This window comes from Excalfactoria chinensis, chromosome 11, assembly GCF_039878825.1.
Source record: "Excalfactoria chinensis isolate bCotChi1 chromosome 11, bCotChi1.hap2, whole genome shotgun sequence".
NCBI lineage: Eukaryota > Metazoa > Chordata > Aves > Galliformes > Phasianidae > Excalfactoria > Excalfactoria chinensis.
The window spans coordinates 12,217,784-12,230,440 of record NC_092835.1 but is presented as its reverse complement, the minus strand read 5'-3'; positions in this window follow the sequence as shown (position 1 = coordinate 12,230,440).

The window sequence follows — 12,657 nt, the reverse complement described above, 5'->3', positions numbered from 1 at the left end:
CAGGTTCTTGTGAAAAGGCTTGTGACACACAGCAATCCAGACCTAATAACTGCAAGACTGCAGCTGACTTTCAGCTCATTAATTGTCATGCATGAAAAATAGGGAAGATGCATGATTTTCAACACAATTTCAAGTTTCTTTATTTCCCTTTTTTGGTGTCATCTCAACATTTTAGAGATTACTTTTAACTCAGGTCAGCAGGTAATTTTGTGCTAAATGGTGGCGCACTGTAAGGCACTGAATTTTGAGGCCAAAGCCATTTTGTTGGTGCCAGAACACTGATTCTTACGCAGATGAAACTGAGGCCATTGCCTGAGCTGTTGTGGCCAGCAGCTCAGTAGTCAGGGAGCTCGTGCAAGAAGTGCAAATAAGTGGTATTCAGATGTTTTTGCCTGATTCTATCAACACACTAAATATATGCTTTTCTGTTCTCATCCTTACTGCAGCGTCTAGCTGTCAGCTAACAGACTGCTATGAAGCCTCATTACATTGCTCCTGATCAAGTTGGTTCACCTTATGTAAGTTAAGCATCCACTGACTATGCACTGGGGAAAGTGTTTTGGTGTAGGCAGGGAGAGTTTATCATTTTGAGAAATCTCTTTCTTGCCAACACTTGACAGGAAGTTTATTTGAAATCCAAAAGCTTTTTGTGACATGAGAAGTTTTCTTCATTGTACAGAGAATGTCATTGAATTTGTTAATGAACAGCAAGGGAAGGTTCAAAAATGAAAATGGCAATGCAGGAAATTATTTTCCATCCTTGAACCAAGGGAGGTCTTGTTCCCTTGGTTCCATCAAATCTGTAGCACTCCCTTTGGATACAGATAGTCTTTGTTACAGTTGAATAGCTCCAGCAGCATCAAATAAGCTTTGCATCTGCTGAAGCCTGCCTCCTGGTCAGCTTGTTCTAGCCATGGGCCATACTCAATTATGAATTACAAAAATAGGTCTTCTTTCAAATTATATGTTACTGTGTGAACAAGTATTATTTACTTAAGTTTAACAAATTAACTGGAGATCAAACCGTGCAAACCTTGCTATTCAGTTTCTCAGAATTCTGCTTTCATAAGGGAATGTAGGAATTTTATGGGCATTTTCTAAAACAAAACTTTTGATCATAAAGCATCTGAAGCATTAAATAAAATGTTATGAACTTGTTATACATCTCAAGGTGAGGAGAATCTTTGAAATGTGTTCTGAAATTAGGGACTTTATTTGCATAATTTGTACACCAAGTATTCATAAAAATGACTACAATTGAAAATCACCTGTCATCAAAAGTAAAAGCACAGAAACAATGGCCAAGACCGAGGCAGGGAAATGGTGTTATGGATGTTATTTCCTAAATATTTTCTAAGGAACGGTTTCTACCAGTTACTGAGGAAATTAAGGAAAAGTGACAAAGCAACAATCATTTCCAAGTAATAGTTCTTTTTTCTTTTCATTATCTGTGATGTCTGCCCTCAGATCTCCAGCATTGTTCGGATTTCAAAACATTTCCTGTTGTAATAGACAAGCAGGAGACATTCCACATGGTAAGGAGGAGAGCTCTGCTCCTGCTGCAGTCTTACCTGGGGCAGCTCTGGAGTCTGCTGCTGGATGCTGGCCCTGAGTAGCCAGGAGAATCTTTATTACTTAGGAATAATTTCTCTAGGCTCAGAACTTGGCTTGGGTAAACCTGAGCTATAATTTAATTGTACTGAGCTGCTTATTCTATTTGTTTTCTTTTTCTTGCCTCCCAACTTCCTTAGCAGAACAGGATTATTACCACTTGCCTTTGGAAGTAATTTTGGCTCATCAGGTTTTGTCTTTCTGCTCTGCTCCTGCCGAAGGTTGTCTCAGGAGCACCTCTTTCATCTTCTGCAAGGATGTCATTATTAAACACAGGTTCTTAGCAGGATTTACACACTTCCTCTGGAAACACAGGAAGCCTGTGTCAGTTCTTACTCTTTCACAGACACATGTCAGCTTGTCAGGGACTATTGTTTATTAATAATTTAACAGAGGAAATCTGACAGGATTGGTCTCTTGGTGATACAACAATATGAATATTTAATAATGACATGATGATACATTTCTATTAACACAGCTGGCATTCTGCACTTAAGCATGATGGGATAATAGTTCTCTTTATGACTACACTGTGATTAATCTATTTATGTAACAGGTGAATGTCCAAAGCTACACTAAGCAGTACAGAAGAGGCAATGTCTTATGACCAAAGTGGCAGAAATCCTCAGTGATGATGAGTTGTTCCACTGACTGCTGTGGGAGACTTTATGGAACAGGGTATAGATTGCTACTATTAAGGAATCTTAAACTCCCCAGAATTACTGGGAGGAAGAGAAAAAACAAACTTTGTTTTTCTCTCTTTTCCATTTATTAGCGTTTTCTTACGTATAAAGTCGTGCAGTTGACATATTCAGGAAACATATTTATACATTTAAAAATGCTCCTATTTGATATGCCTGTAAACCCCATTATTTTCTAGTCTTCCTAAGTGCTATTGAACACAGGTTTTTGAAACTGGACTTGATTCAGTAGTTGGAAAATTGTTTAAAGTCTTTTTTCTCTCAATTTTGTGTTTGAATTTATGTAAATGGCAAAACCAAGCCAACAGTTTGTAACTTTACCGTCAGAAGTACTGCTTTTTATATGCTTTTTTTTTTTTTTTTTTTTTTTACTTCTCTGATCAGATCTTTATTCTGTAGCTCATGCCAGTTCTTAGTATATTGGAACAGGAGTAGTCCAATTAAATAAGGTACTTTTCCACAACCATGCCTCAAAAATCTGTGCTGGTCAGTTAAGTGGGTGTAAACTGGGCATTGTACAGCAAGGACAGGTACGTTCTCAGTTGTGCACAGAGATGTGAAACTTGTTCAGCGTGGAAAAGCAGGTGGTTTAGCATATACATAGGTTGATACACTTGATACAAGACCTGCTATATACTGCCTCTGAGCTGCTTTGATATCTGGGGCCCACAGGCTTATGCTAGCAATGCATCTAATATATGTGCAAACATAAAAGTAGTCTTTCCCTCCCTTTCTTCTCAACTTAGAGGAATATTCTAATTAGTTCTTGCAGGCAGGAGAAGAAGGGGAAGAAATTTGGAACAAGGGAAATGTGTTACTGTTGACTTTGCAGTAGCCCTGTCAGAAAAATGTACTTTTAATACATACCATTTGGAAGCAAAGCCCCTTTTAAAATGCTTCAGAACTCATGTCCTTTTTAATTGCCTGGAATTCATGGTGGCTGTGTGAGAAAGCCATAAACATATACAATCATAAAAACACATTTAGACAACCCAAACAGAATCAGTGCCATATTATTTTAGTTTATTATTCCTAGTGGAGTACAGATTGGTCTTCCTACTTTGATATTTATTTATACCAAAGAACTACAAGAACATAAATGCCACTCTTGGGATAATCCTAATGCTGGGGCTGAACAGAATACACATTGCATCTGTCTCATTTGCAGTAAAGTGAAGGCGTGTTTAGGTGTAGTCCTGCTAATGAAGGACAAAGTTGAAGGTCAAATGTAGTCTTCAAAATGAACGTGTCATTGTGACACTGAGAGAAATGCATTATGAAGTTTTCTTAAAATATCAAATAATGAAGAAAGGGAAAAGGAAAATGTAGCTCTTTGGTTTTATTATTCCTTTTTCTTTGAAGCCACTTAAGGATTCTGCTCAAGACTTTAGTGCTCATATGAAAAATTAATGATGGGTTTTTGCTAGACAGAAAGCCTTCTTATTTTGCACATGATTAACAAAGAAAACTCAATGCAGAAGTGAGATACACAGCAGGGGGTGGTTCTCTCGAAGGCCAGCTCACAGCTTCACACCAGAACATTTATTGACATGGGAAAATACTCACTTTTATCCAAAGACAGTTGAACAGATAGGATATGTGCAGGGCTGTACATAAGAATAACAAGGAACAGATAGTCAACAAAGGAAAATGTCAACCAAAATAAACAAACAGCCTAGCAGCGGGCTGACCCTGCACCATGCCTGTGGGCTGTTTTGAGTCTACTGCAGTGCCAAGTGCAATGTTAGTGCTCACTAGTTGTTGTCAGGAAGTAGGTTATCAGCTGAAAGGCTGGAGGGTGGCATCAGACACTCTTCCCATAGCAGAAGAAAAGCCAAGGAAGTGTAGGCAGAATGTATAAGCCAGATCTGCATGCTGTTCACATGCTATTTTGGTTTGATGCTCCTCACCTACAGAGATCTCTTTCTGGGGGACCGGGGTACTTTTCTTAAAGGTTTTTTCACATGTAACATCACAGAATAAGGCCATGTGAGCTTGTCCAACTCTAAGCAGCCTGGTTTAACTCTGTTGTTCCTGTCTGTTCCTTTCAATTTTTAAACCTTCTTTTTTTTTGTCCAGTCAGCTAACTTGGTGTATCTTTTGGGGATTCAGAAGGGCCATCAGCTACCAGCACCCACAGGAGGAAAACCAGCCAAACAAAGGTATAATTTTTACAAGTTTTAGTGGAAGTGCAGTGAGCTTTGTTTTTTTCATTCATTACTGGTATGTATTTATGATTTGCTCCCTAGTAAAGGAGGACCTTATAAATATTTGTTAAATACATTGATGTGCTATGAGTTGATTGGAGTTACGAACCTCAGGTCAGCGTTAAGGTTTCAGATGTCAAACAGGAATAAAACAGTTTTCACCCTGGATGAACTGGTCCAGAAAGCTTTTTTCCCTTTTCTTGTTATGCAAGCAAATGAAATACAATCCCCTACAATACTACCATTATGAACTACAAGCTATGTTTATCTATAGGCTCAAAAAGGAATTGTGAGCCTTGAAAGTAGTATGTATAAGTACATATGAAAGATGCCAAATTAGTGTCAAATGAACAAAAGTGATGTTCCAGAAAGCTGATTTCATTAAAGCTTCATTCCTTGTAGCAATAACAGAAGTTTTCCATGCTGTCTGGAGCACCTCTTGCTTTTGAGAAAAGGAGATGTGGTGAAAGTTGAAGCTGGTAAGAACTGCAGGAGGCAAGGTAAGGTTTATTTTGAATATTAAGTTTTTGTTAAGTAAATTGTTATCTCGAAATGATAGAGAATGAGTTATACTAGATTTTAAAAGACATTAGGCTTCAAATAGAGCACCTGATAGCAGCACTTGTGAGCTTTTCTAAGAGGCTTCATATTTTGTCTAATTTGGTTATAGTTTGTTTGCATGAGCAATTCTTTTGAAATTATCTACAGTGGTGGCACTGAAATGCAGTGACTAGTGTACAGTCACAGACCCGGATTGGCTGAATGGTTGAACCGACTGACTGCCATTTTCACAACAGTTACGTGGTTTTTTTTCTTGAGGGGTTTTTAGATCAGATCCCTGCAGGAACAGAACGAGTGGAGTTTTAATTTTGTTATTCTGAATGTTTTGATATTGCAGTAATGATTTTTTGATATTTGTTAATAAAACCTTGGGATTATAGTAGTGGAAGCCTCAGAGTAGCTTTAATAATCTATTGATTTTGTGTTTCATAGAAGTGATTTTTTTTTTCTTTGTCACCATCAGTTGTTTGGTTTCTTTATTTTTGTGTATATTTCTATCTGTGTTTTTGTCTACCAGCAAGTGCTGATACTTAGAAAGTATATGCAGATATAAGCATATTTACATTACCCTATCAAGTGCCACCAGCACAGCCCAAGTTTCATAATACATCATCATACTCAGTGGGAACTTTGCTTCAGGAAAAAAAAAGGCTCAGACCCTATCTTGGAGCAGGTGGGGTGTTTCTGATTGGTGAGATTATGTTACAGTCTGTAACCCAAGATTTAGGCAAACAGTAGGTTTTACAAATTAATATAATCTGTGCCACTCAATTGCAAAATCTTTAAAACAGAAATTGTGTTGCTGTGTGTCATCCAAAGAACATCCTGAAGATGACATAATTGTAGCTACAGCTGTGAAGTGCAGGACCAGAGGCTTGCCTACAAGAGCTGTGCCCTGTGCTGCTTGGAGCCTCTCGCTGATGTATGCCACCAGGCATCCCTAATGCCCCTCATCAGCTAAGATGCAGTCACTGCACTGGCTTGTCCAAACTTAGCCTTGTGCTGATGAGCAGCAATAGTGATGAGTGTTGGTTTGTCCTTTGGCTGCTGCTCGATGCTCAGTAACAGTGGGGATTTGTGTCTCTGTCACTGAACCGAGCAATGCAAATAACTTGTGAGAGAAGCAATATTAAGTTTATTGTTGCAAGATAGCAGTTTAACAGAATAATAATCATAAATATGACACTAACAAGATTTGGGATGGCAGAGTTCACAAGAGACCAGCTGTATCTGGGGGTTTTCAAGTTAGTTGCACACCTAAGGATTTCCCCCTATTAGAGTGTGGTACGCGTAGCAGTTATGTGTTGGCTGTCAGATGATTGTGAAACCTCAATGAGTCTTCCCTGAGAAGGCTCACGGGGAGCTTCTAAGCCACAGCCTGCTGTGGTCCCAGAGAGCTCCAAGAGGTCTTGCTTAGAGTCACTATTTATAGGATCATGAGATGATTGACTTTTAGAGAGTAGTTTTTCATGATTTGGGTCCTTTTCCATTTTTGGCTATGAGACAGCCAAATGTCTTAGCACATAATTGCACCTTTGTCAATTAACCACGTCACCAGATCCCTGGGTATGGTTGGGGAAGATCTGATCATCCCATGCCTGTAGCCTGTGGGTAACTGGGGGATGATGCAGGGTCAGGCTCTGTCCTGTAGGTAACAGGAATGATTCTGTGATAGCTGGTAGGCCTGCTATATGGAGAAAAAAAGTAATGGTCTTGTGTAAGAGTTGCCCCACCACACTCAGCCCAATCAAAAATATCCAGGAATTCTTGCAGGTATGCATTTATTTTTTGAGACATGCAATGCTTCTGTATTTTGGCTGAAATTTTCTCTCAAGCTAAAATGTTTCTTTGAGGCAGTATGAGAGGAAAACAAGGACAGACAGACAGACAGCAGTGGTATGACCCTCATTTCCTTAGGAAACTAAGCTAAAAAAGAAAATGTAACCCCAGACCCTTTGCTGAGGGCTTTGAAAGCCAGGATAAGAACATATGTATCCCAGATCAGAAAAGCCATCTGTGGATGTTCTTGGGGCTATGTTAAAGGAGTCAAGAAAATAAACCAGTTGTGAATAGCTCTTAAATCCTATTAAATTAACACTGTTATTATTAACAAGAACACTAGTGTGTTAAACTTTACAAATTTTAAAAATGGTCGCTTTCTATGACAGAAGGTGGAGTGGGCTGCCTGGAGGGCAGAGTGTAGATGTGCATGCAGAGGTGTCCCTGGCTGTGACCCCACTCATGGAGCACTGAGGAGTGGGCTGCTGTCATATACTGTGCTGGTTAAACCAATCAGGAGAGGAGGCTGACATTAAGATCCCTTCCCCAGATCAGGCCTACAACAGAGAGCAGATTGTGATTTTTGTTATGTGCAGCAGTAGGGAGGTACAGGTGTGGAACAAGCTCAGAAGATGAAAGCCACACATCCTCCCAGGGCCATGCTCAGCTACACACTGTAGTCACTGAGAGGCAATTTGTAAATGTTTAGGTGGGCGTTCAGTATCTGCATGATGTGACTTTAGAGCTTTACTGAAGCTCTTCAGTCAATTCACCAGTGACCTTGAGAGATCCTATTGTGCGTGCTGGTGATCGTGTAGTTGATGTATTTCCACATGAGGCACTAAACCCTTTCGTATTGGAAAAGTCATTTGGTCTGTTAGAACTTGCATGGAAAAATACAAATATTTCATAAGGAGAACCTAGCAGATTATTCTCAGGTTATTGATTCCACATTTTGTTCTGCTGAAAACCTGCTGCTAAACAGACCTCCCTACTGGAGAGACTGAGCAAAATGGCCATTAGATAGAGAGGCTCTGGGGATTTATTGATTAGACATAAGAACACTAATCATGTAATAGCAAAGATTGAGCATGCTGTTGTGATGACTATTTGCATAAAAAGCTAACATTTGAGTATTGGGAAGCTAGATGCTGTCAGAACATTAACAGTAGCTGTCCCAGCTCTGGTCATATCCCTTGCCACAGCCAGTTCACCAGGCTTCTCATTTTCCAGCATCTTAACAAACAATAAGTTAGCAAATATTTTTGCTCCCTAGGTAGATATTGAAAATGAAAATCCCATCTCCAGCAAAAATACAGGATATTGTTTTGCCTTTCAAGTACACTTGAAAATAGCATCAATTTTGGATTTTTGAAATGTCTAATGATTTTGTATGCTTCTTATAATCCAGAACTCAGTTTAATTAATTTCAATCAGTTCTTATAATCAAATTGTTGCAAGCTTTCCTTTCTCCTGACAAAATGCTAATGTCATCTTCAAGTATTCCAGAATCAAAAATGAGAAGGCCCTTAGAATGATGATTTTGTTGGTTTATTCTTTCCCACTTCAACTCTCAGATATTTTTTTTTCTCATTATTATTTCTGTCTTCTGTGAATGTCAGCTAGTAGGGTTAGTCATGAAAAACACCCATAAGTATTCATTGAGGACTTCACTTGAAGAACAGTGTAAAATAAAACGTGCTAACAGAGAGGGTGTAGGTCATCAGTGGGCCCTAACCAGGCACTGAGTGGAGCTGTGAAGAGTGTGCAGGTGTTTGTCAGACACACGGGAAAGTCAGTCAGAGAAACAAATGGAGGAAGGTTGTGTATTTCATATTGTGTGGTCGGCCTTTGGGAGCGGTGCAACCTTCGTGCGCAGTTTTTAAGCACCACTGGGGAAAAAGAGTAGCTAATGGTGGTGACTATGTTAAATAATGGTGTTTTGTAGCTGAGCCCTACTAAAAAGGATTATTGTGCTCTTTCCATCTGTTGTAATTTTCATGGAAATAAATGGGAGGCTTTACTTTTGAAGCAACCTCCGTAGATGCCCTTGTGTAGCCATCTTGCCACCTTGCAACCAAGGTGCACAGCAAAATATTCACTGCAGTTTCCAGAAGCATCCAGAAGTAGAGGCTGAGAGAAATAATTTAGTACTGTTCGTGCTAGGGGCTAGAGCCTATGAAAAATCTGGACTGTATTTCTGTACATGTGTGGATGCAAACTGCACTGGCCCAGAATTGCTGGAGCTTCCCATGCTGCTATACTCTGAGTCATGCTGGAAACCACCAGTTCTGAATGAGCGTGTGAAGACTTATGATGTATGTGCCCATGATGTAGCTTCTCAAGTGCAATATGGCTTTGCTTATAAAGGTAGAAATCAAGATAACCCAGACTGAGCTCTTTATTAGATTAGACTCCCCATGACTATGGTACTGTGTACCTGGAGACTACAAGTCTCAATTCCTTGCAGATGGAATTCAGCAAGGTATCTTAAGTGCTGGTACCTCCACAAACTACTTTACCAGGTAGTGTTCTGAAACTTATAACTCCTTAAACACCTGCTTGGCCTGCTGAGGGACTGGAGGATTCATTCTACATCTGATAAGAGGAATCAAATTGTCTGTTCAGTGGGATAATCTTTCTGTTGTCAGGATGAAAAATCTCAGAGGACTCATGCTCAATGGTCTTGTAATTAAATGTTACACACTTGATGAGCATTGCATTGCAAGCCTCAAGGCTAATTTACATGTTACCACCAAAATGTCTTATTTCAGTTTGCTTGTAAAAATACTGTACAGGCATTGTTGCATGTCATTGCGAATGGTTTGTTTCAGCAATGCTTGGGTAAGCCTCAATGTTACTAAAAGCTGTACATAATTACTGCTAAAGAGCTCTGTACAGAACCAATAATACTTCCCCTACAATAGCTGTTTTATTACTGAGATGGCTTTTGTGATGTGACCAACAATGCTAGGATCACAAACAAGTGGCCTGCCAGCTAATAAAGAATAGCATTTGGGGGAAACAAAGTCATTTGATTCAATTACGGTATTATGTACATAATTACAGTCTGTGTCACTTTTCCTACAGTTGCCCATAATTCACAACAGTAAGGCAGGGTAGGAGGAAGGGAGAATAATGAAAGTAAATAGAAGAAAGTGGTATGAGTAGCCATAGGTATGATGATGTTATAATATATTTACTAGCATATTTAAATGCTTTATGTAGTAAAAGTTACTTTTAGTGATTTGGGGCCACAGCTCATGTCAGTGTATTCATAATGGATGAGTGATAAGCAAAAAAGCTTCTCAAGCCCCCAGGATCCATTTAGCACATGTAGCTTTATCAGTTTCTTTTTTTGAGAAGGTCATCCCACAAGTAACATTTCAACAGAGGCATATCAGATGGACTGAACTGAGGTTTCTTGCAATTCACAATTTCTTTAATACTTATTTGACTTCAAAGCAATGCTAAAGCACTGCAACCATTTATTGGAATATATTAATGATAATAAATTAGAATTTCATTTGCTGAATTCAAGCTCTTAAGAAAAAATAACCTTGTGCAGAAGCAGAAAAAAGGTAGAGAGATATTCGATGACTTACCCAGTTTGCAGCATGTGAGTGGGAGAATAAGAGACAGAAACTCTGGTCCCTGTCTTTTCTTCCAAGTCATACTTCTTGTGTTTGTGCCACAGTGAAATGATTTTGCATATGTCCTGTCTTGAAAATATGAAAAACAAATGCAATATGCAAAGCAGCCGATGGGTCTGCATTTTAGAATCTATCATCATTTATGAAATCTTCAAGCCTAAAGAGATTGCATGCAATTAATTGCACACAGTCCAAGAGACTGCAGCAGTTTACTGCCAATTTGTAAATAAAACCCAGCACGCAAAAGCACTTAGGCCAGTGGGGTGAGTTTCCATCAATAAAGGACAGGCAGTGTACAAATGCAATGCAACACAATTCTTATACTTCAGCCTTTAAGAATTGTGCTGACCCTCTAAGAAAATGGAGTAATGCAGAGTCGTTGAATGCAGCTAGGCTTCTCCATTGGTAAATATTTTACATAATCCAAATGAAGAAATCCATGAAAATACTGAAAGAATAATTAAAAGTCATCAAGAAGTCCTTTTAGATGTAAATCATGGCAAATACATCATAATGAATAATGTTGGTAAACAGTGATTCCAAACAAGGGACTGCAAAGCAAAGCTCCCATTATTTCTTGATTTTGACCATCAAATGATCTTTGTTATGAGTGTACTCATCCTGGTGGCTGGCCAATACCTGACTTGATTCCTTATCCAGTGCTGTCTAGCTCCCTTTGTATCACTGCTGTTTCCATCCCATATCTTACTGTTCCCCTCTGTTATGTTCAATAAACATAATATGCTTGGTGCCACTGCTGATCTGCTGAGCCAGTCAGTGTCCAGCTCAGTGACTCAGACTCAGTCTCAGCTTCAAAAGAAAAATGATGATGTCTGTCTTTCTAGATTTGAACCCCTCCAGTGAGTAGTATCACAGATGTGATATGGATGCTCAGTAATTACTGAAACAGCAGTTTGTCACAAGCTGCTGGGGGCACTGATGGACTAGTGCTTTGTGGGTAGAGTTATGGGAAGGAAGATGTAAGAAAATATGGTAATTGTGACAGGCTCAGCTTCGTATTGTTTGGGCTTTCTTATCAGGGATAAAAGGTACATGTGCGGAGAGCTAGGTACCTATTTTTATCTGTCGTTCTTTCCACCTCTGTGATATTTAATATACATGCAAAAATTATCCTGATGTAAATGAGAATCTGGGCCAGGCAGTAGCCACATACACACTAAGCGCAATTTGTATTTCCTGTGAAGTTCTCATACATCAGCAGTTTCCTAAACAAGTAGATTTGGCTCTTGGGAAAGAACAGAACAGCCTGCATATCCCAGCCACCCTCCACACCAGTGCCACTAGGGGGTCCTTATGATGCTGAATAAATAAAAAATCCCTTCTCCACAGCTGTGAGCTTTGTAGCCAATCCAAAGCTTACTGCAGCATACAGGCACTTCCCTGCACCTTGTGAACATGAAAAAAAACCACAGAAATCTAAAACTTCAGTCTTTGTGTAAAGCAGTTCTGCTTTTTACTTTCTCCACTCTTATCTTGTAGTGCAAATGCAGCTTCAGAAATGAACAAAAACATCAAAATCCACAGATTGTTAAGTAAATTCAAGACTGAGAGAGGATAAAAGAAAAGAAAGAAAATGGACCTGGAGCCTGATAGGCTTTGGATGAAGCTTTACAAGAGTTGCAAAGGATGCCGTTGCAATGCGGACCCATCTGGACATACAAAACACAGGCTCGACTTTCTGCACAGCTGAAAATGCAGTATTTAGAGGTGGGAATGCTCTGCGTGGCCCAAGCATTATTAGTGGCACTTTGTTTCATAGCTTTGTAGTATTCAAACTATATTGTTCCAGTTACTGAAGACATTTTGTTTTCTAAGAAATATCTGTCTCCCCTAGAGTAAAACATTATATTCCCATTCAGCATTTCTTTTCTAAGTTAGACGTGACTAGTGATAGGTTTCCTTGAAAAGCCATCAGTGAATTTATGGCACACATAGCTATGTCTCTCCAGCCTTTATTAATTCAGACATGCAAATTCCAAGCATCTACGTGTTGCGGTTGTTCTGTCTGTTGTGCTGCTGCAAACCGATAGCATTTCACCAGAAAAGCTCTCGTGTCTGCAGCTATCCTATTTTCTCTCATGTCACTCAAGCAAACTGCCTTGCAGCTCACCCGCACTGAGGTCG